General features: G+C 39.3%; 1 long non-coding RNA gene across 1 annotated transcript; it reads right to left on the reverse strand.

Moving 5' to 3' along the window:
- Window positions 1-607: 607 nt before the first annotated feature.
- Window positions 608-3134, reverse strand: LOC137978676 (uncharacterized). Its single transcript, XR_011118212.1, has 2 exons — window positions 2992-3134; window positions 608-2220 (listed from the first exon to the last, which is right to left on the reverse strand). It is a non-coding gene; the product is annotated as an uncharacterized lncRNA (long non-coding RNA).
- Between the last annotated feature and the right edge of the window lie 4366 nt (window positions 3135-7500).

Raw genomic sequence — 7500 nt, forward strand, 5'->3', positions numbered from 1 at the left:
AGGTTTAACACTCCTCTGGGCCTTCAGCTCTCTGGTCTGTTTATTTTCCGGTGGCGAGAAACTTCTTTGCAAAGAAAATCAAATTCTCCATTTAAGAGGAGAAATTCTCTAAATGTTGGGCAAAAAGATCAGTGAAGATGCGTTTCACGTCAAAACAATTGTACTTGTAGTATCACTTTCTTGAAATCAGTAGGGAATGATTGCCTTGCTGTTAAGCAGACCTTTTCCCCTAATAAGAGTTGAAGCCACAACTAATTAATAGCTTTTCTGTTGTACTGACTGAGCCGACAGATTGTGTTTGTCAAAAGCGTTTTCGAGGAAATTCGAAGCTTTCAGTTTGTGGCTTTTGGAATGCTTTTTGAAGGCTTGGGCCGATAGAGCTGGCTGTATTTAACACACAATACCAACATGAGCCGGAAGCGGTTTTCCGAGTGCTACATCGTTTTAATTCCTCCAAAAGAAGTTGAAATATCATAGAATATTACTTTTCGCTACTTAAATCTCTTCTGCCAGGAATTTTAAAAGATGCAGCAGTGTTTTTTTCTTATCGGGCTTCAAGGCGAGAATATCTCAATAAGATTATTTGCTCACTTTGCACAAACGTCAATTAAAACGAACAAACAAGTTTAATTAATGAAATGAAACTGGATCAAGAATTACATCAAGTTAGCATGTGCTGTAAAAAAAATATTGGACGCAAACCCATCAATACTAGAACACGCGTTAGTGTAGCACAACACTTGAGTTACGTAGCTCTATAATGATCCATAACGTGACAGTAAATTCAGTACTGCCTACGTATTGTTTCAATCTACAAGGTGGATTTTAATTCATAAGAATTACCGGCAAAATAAACCGCTTTTCCTAGTTATTTTTCTCAGCGGCTAAAATACGAGGCCGAGGAGATATGAGAAGTTATGTCATGAGATTTTAGTATTTTTCCATGATGCGCCCCTTGAGGCAACCGGCTTAAGTTGATTAATGAACGTAAGACATAGAGTTCATGTGTAAAAAGGAGATTTTTTAGAGCTTTTCAGGTTCCTGCAGCTAATTAAGATAAATTAGAAAAATGAAAATACGAGATTTTGTATTATTTTGCATTATCTATAAACACTATAAAAATTATTAAATATATCTGTATATACAAACGACACAATTGCTCTAATTATCTTCTCAAGACGCTTAGGAGCAAACACGCGGATAATGTTATTACATCGTCTCCCAGATATCTGTCATGTTATAATAAACCCACTTTAGCTTGATTACAATCATGACAAGAATCAGCTTTGCAATGTGTTTCTCGTCTTTGAAACTAGGCAATATTCTATCTCGCCAGTCTTATTGCTTGCGTGTCCGTCTGGTCTTTCAACCATTCATAAAGTCTTACAGCTTTTATTTCTTGTTCATTTTGATATCGGCCTTCTACCATCTGTAAATGCTTTTGTGACACTTGGGAACGGTCGTGTTTGTTGAGTACTTCGCCAAATCGCTTACAAGACACTGGCTGCCTGTCTGCAGAGCGTACAAGATTTTTGTGCGAATTGTGAGGTTCCGGCTGGCTAATTTGCGGTAAGGGATTTTCTTTCTGCCTGCTTTTTCTGGACGAAACTGAAACGGTCTCTGATGCGTCGACCTCTGTGATGACTAAGAGAGTATGCCTTCTCTGGATAACTTGCTTCCGTTTGATTTCAGGAAATGCCGACGGTTTTGGATTCAATGAATACATTGGATAATATCCTGCATCCATACCTCTTTCTAAATTCCAAAAGTCACTACTCTCTGCCTTTAAAGCAGAATTGTCCATGTCAGCGTTTTCTGCTGTTAGTCTTACATTTGGTACACAATAAATGTCTCTTGTCTCCATCTCGGAAAGGACAGGTGTGTTCTCCTTTTGAGGACCATGAAGGACCAAGAGTGGATTTGTCCTATTGCATGCAGGAGAACCCTTGCTGTATGAGTTGCAGGGAATTTGTATTGTGTGTCTTCTCTCCATTGATAATCCACGTTTTGCCAGTAATTTTGTTGTCGAAAAGCTGGGCGCTGATTTTTCCAATGAGGTGAGCATTATCACAGAGTTCTGTTTGTTTACTTTTCAAGACAGTTATGACACCTGTCGCGAGTGACTGCGTTGTACAACTGCATTTAGTGCCAAAGAGTCCAACATTTTTAAAGATCCGGAATTCAGTGAACACTCGGGTCACTATGGTGTCAGTGTGCTTCCTAGAAACAAGCCAATGAGGTTTTCTGTTTACGTCGTGATACTTCTGTTATGTAAGAGATTACAGTGGCTTGGGACCCGTGACCCTACTTTTCAATTTCCTTTAAAAAATTGAATCCATTACACTTTCTTTCGCCGCCTTTTCTTAATTTTTGCTTTCTTTACCAGTCGCTTGAGTACCTGTAATTGCATTCTTAAAAATTGAACCGACCTACTTGCTATGGATACAATCAATGATTCGTTGAATTGTAGTTCGGAAATGCTCTCTCCGGTTACATGCTTCCTAGAAGCCATGAGGTATTCTAAAGTCCCCGATGCCCACTGGCAGGCCATGCTCGTCGGCGAAAATGAGAGTTTGTGTTTTGTTCTCAACTTGAGTGCCTGCGTAAGATGAAAAGACTTGGTAATGTGTAAATAGGCGACAAACAGCCTCTGAGATTGTTTTTGTTACCTCATTACAGGCCTAACTGGCTGTATTAAACAGTTTAACACTGAAGTCTATAATCCGGCCGTATCTGGCGTTAATACTGTGGAAACATTTCCTAACGTGTTTTTGAGAGAACAGGAAATCCGTGTTAATTAAAATCTTCCTAAACTGTTCAAACATTTACTTTGGATAATTCTTCCTGCAAAAAGTAACTTTCTTTCTTTGTTCCAAAACATTTAAGGCATTACTAGGGGTTGTGCATCGACAAAACCTCTTTAAAAAGGTACGTGGGCTACCGTCGGTTTAGCGAGAGAAATTTGCTATGATTACATTGCAAGGAAATGACCTGCATTCTAAGACACCGACTTTGTGTGAGGCGAACAGTAGTAGTTAATGCCATTTCCATACCGCCTGTTTCTAGAGATCGCTTCATTGTTTTCACATATTAAATACCTTATTTCGTGATGTTTCCTTTTGGGGTTGAAGTGAATTTTATGATTCAGTCACGCGATGCAGCACACTTCTGCATTTATTAATCTTAAATTCTTACATAACAGACTAGCGCGTGTCTTGGCTTTAAACTTCTTTGCATATCGATGTTAAGTGCTTTGTTTGACTCTTGTTTACATCTGACAAAGAAATAAATGATCCGGTATCAAATTTGAAGAAATGTACTGAAGGGCTTGGTCATTAAGAAGCATCAATATTTGTTAAAGGTCTGGGTTAACGGATGCAACATTTGATTTTGTTGAAGGATATTGACGGTGGAAAACGGTTTCAACAAATCATCGACATTTGATTCAACAAAGCGTCACGAGAGGGCTGGTATTTAGTCCCAGGCTGCAGCCGCGGTTTTTACAATGGATACGGACATGGATGCGGTTTCTAAAACGCATTGGTCTCTTAAAAGAGACCAATTAGTGCCCACGGACATACCAAACAATGTTGCATGTGGAAAAGTTTTAACGATTTTAAACTCATTCAAAATCGATTCAACGTCAATTCAATTTGAAAAATAATACACAAACAGCGGTAATGGCCGAAGAACAGGAATATCAACGCGTTTCAACACGGTTAAAAGGGAGGGTGGGGGAGGGGGCGGCGGCAAACGGTTTCCACATCGCTCGTTCAACAAAATCGAACGGATGTTGAGGCAAATTTTGGGTCTCAACTCTAGCTTCCATCATAGTTTTGCGTCACAGTTTGTCTGTTCGCTCTAGAAATGAAACAACGACTTAAAGGTCTAAAAGGAGCAGTGAGAAAGTTAGAGTGACATACTTTTGTGACAAGCAGTATGGCGTTTCTAAACCAAATCTCTCCCTCAACTATTGAAGGATTATTCTTAATTGTCAATTCCTTCCAACTGAAGTGTTATCGTTCATTTTGGACACTGAAAGCTTGATAGGGATCATGGCAAATGAACATAATTATTTCTTTTAAAAGCCGAACCCCAGTGTCTGGACTCTCAGGACTCGAACCTGGGAACGTGTGATTAATAACCCCTTCATATTTTTAACCACTAGACTACCACATCACTAGCTGCGAGGATGTTATTTTTTATTAATTTCAATATTTTTCCTTTCAAAAGTGCCGTTGTAAACGTGTTTTAACACCCGCTATAACGCAAGCTTACACAGTGAAAAATGTAGGTTACCAAACTTCAAGAGAAAGCTAACCATTTTAAAATCAAGTCTCAGATCATTATTCGGCGATGAAAATTAGTTTTGGTAAAAAATCGGCACCTTTTCTAGTCACCTGACTTTTAGTGGTAAAGTGGATAAAAACAGTTCCTTCAAAGTGGGTGCTCCAGGTTCAAATCCTGTCCAGGGGCTGTCTTTAATTTTTTTCTTTTCTTTTTCATACCACAAGTCCTGGGACAGAGTAATCAAAACGGAGGATAATACTTCGTTTAAGGCAAACTGACAATGAAGGATAATCCTTCATTTAAGGAAGAGATCGTGTCGCGTTTCTAGTAACTAAGGGTGCGTTTTTTAAGGAAAATCTAAAAACGGATTTCTGATCTCGGATCAATGGATTTTTCAGCGTCAAAAAAAGGAAAATCCGAAAAAGGATTATTTTCCATGACAGCGCAAACAAACAAACCCAGAATTGCGTGCAAATTTTAAAACAAGAAAAAATAGCGGTTAAAAATTCTTAAATGAAAATGCTACCAGAAAAAAAAACCTTAGCGATCAATATAAACTGAGAAATGACCAAAAACATGCTTTTTTCGCCCCTTCTCAAGACGCTTAGGAGCAAACACGCGGATAATGTTATTACATCGTCTCCCAGATATCTGTCATGTTATAATAAACCCACTTTAGCTTGATTACAATCATGACAAGAATCAGCTTTGCAATGTGTTTCTCGTCTTTGAAACTAGGCAATATTCTATCTCGCCAGTCTTATTGCTTGCGTGTCCGTCTGGTCTTTCAACCATTCATAAAGTCTTACAGCTTTTATTTCTTGTTCATTTTGATATCGGCCTTCTACCATCTGTAAATGCTTTTGTGACACTTGGGAACGGTCGTGTTTGTTGAGTACTTCGCCAAATCGCTTACAAGACACTGGCTGCCTGTCTGCAGAGCGTACAAGATTTTTGTGCGAATTGTGAGGTTCCGGCTGGCTAATTTGCGGTAAGGGATTTTCTTTCTGCCTGCTTTTTCTGGACGAAACTGAAACGGTCTCTGATGCGTCGACCTCTGTGATGACTAAGAGAGTATGCCTTCTCTGGATAACTTGCTTCCGTTTGATTTCAGGAAATGCCGACGGTTTTGGATTCAATGAATACATTGGATAATATCCTGCATCCATACCTCTTTCTAAATTCCAAAAGTCACTACTCTCTGCCTTTAAAGCAGAATTGTCCATGTCAGCGTTTTCTGCTGTTAGTCTTACATTTGGTACACAATAAATGTCTCTTGTCTCCATCTCGGAAAGGACAGGTGTGTTCTCCTTTTGAGGACCATGAAGGACCAAGAGTGGATTTGTCCTATTGCATGCAGGAGAACCCTTGCTGTATGAGTTGCAGGGAATTTGTATTGTGTGTCTTCTCTCCATTGATAATCCACGTTTTGCCAGTAATTTTGTTGTCGAAAAGCTGGGCGCTGATTTTTCCAATGAGGTGAGCATTATCACAGAGTTCTGTTTGTTTACTTTTCAAGACAGTTATGACACCTGTCGCGAGTGACTGCGTTGTACAACTGCATTTAGTGCCAAAGAGTCCAACATTTTTAAAGATCCGGAATTCAGTGAACACTCGGGTCACTATGGTGTCAGTGTGCTTCCTAGAAACAAGCCAATGAGGTTTTCTGTTTACGTCGTGATACTTCTGTTATGTAAGAGATTACAGTGGCTTGGGACCCGTGACCCTACTTTTCAATTTCCTTTAAAAAATTGAATCCATTACACTTTCTTTCGCCGCCTTTTCTTAATTTTTGCTTTCTTTACCAGTCGCTTGAGTACCTGTAATTGCATTCTTAAAAATTGAACCGACCTACTTGCTATGGATACAATCAATGATTCGTTGAATTGTAGTTCGGAAATGCTCTCTCCGGTTACATGCTTCCTAGAAGCCATGAGGTATTCTAAAGTCCCCGATGCCCACTGGCAGGCCATGCTCGTCGGCGAAAATGAGAGTTTGTGTTTTGTTCTCAACTTGAGTGCCTGCGTAAGATGAAAAGACTTGGTAATGTGTAAATAGGCGACAAACAGCCTCTGAGATTGTTTTTGTTACCTCATTACAGGCCTAACTGGCTGTATTAAACAGTTTAACACTGAAGTCTATAATCCGGCCGTATCTGGCGTTAATACTGTGGAAACATTTCCTAACGTGTTTTTGAGAGAACAGGAAATCCGTGTTAATTAAAATCTTCCTAAACTGTTCAAACATTTACTTTGGATAATTCTTCCTGCAAAAAGTAACTTTCTTTCTTTGTTCCAAAACATTTAAGGCATTACTAGGGGTTGTGCATCGACAAAACCTCTTTAAAAAGGTACGTGGGCTACCGTCGGTTTAGCGAGAGAAATTTGCTATGATTACATTGCAAGGAAATGACCTGCATTCTAAGACACCGACTTTGTGTGAGGCGAACAGTAGTAGTTAATGCCATTTCCATACCGCCTGTTTCTAGAGATCGCTTCATTGTTTTCACATATTAAATACCTTATTTCGTGATGTTTCCTTTTGGGGTTGAAGTGAATTTTATGATTCAGTCACGCGATGCAGCACACTTCTGCATTTATTAATCTTAAATTCTTACATAACAGACTAGCGCGTGTCTTGGCTTTAAACTTCTTTGCATATCGATGTTAAGTGCTTTGTTTGACTCTTGTTTACATCTGACAAAGAAATAAATGATCCGGTATCAAATTTGAAGAAATGTACTGAAGGGCTTGGTCATTAAGAAGCATCAATATTTGTTAAAGGTCTGGGTTAACGGATGCAACATTTGATTTTGTTGAAGGATATTGACGGTGGAAAACGGTTTCAACAAATCATCGACATTTGATTCAACAAAGCGTCACGAGAGGGCTGGTATTTAGTCCCAGGCTGCAGCCGCGGTTTTTACAATGGATACGGACATGGATGCGGTTTCTAAAACGCATTGGTCTCTTAAAAGAGACCAATTAGTGCCCACGGACATACCAAACAATGTTGCATGTGGAAAAGTTTTAACGATTTTAAACTCATTCAAAATCGATTCAACGTCAATTCAATTTGAAAAATAATACACAAACAGCGGTAATGGCCGAAGAACAGGAATATCAACGCGTTTCAACACGGTTAAAAGGGAGGGTGGGGGAGGGGGCGGCGGCAAACGGTTTCCACATCGCTCGTTCAACAAAATCGAAC

This window comes from Montipora foliosa, chromosome 1 (genome assembly GCF_036669935.1).
Source record: "Montipora foliosa isolate CH-2021 chromosome 1, ASM3666993v2, whole genome shotgun sequence".
Classification (NCBI taxonomy): domain Eukaryota; kingdom Metazoa; phylum Cnidaria; class Anthozoa; order Scleractinia; family Acroporidae; genus Montipora; species Montipora foliosa.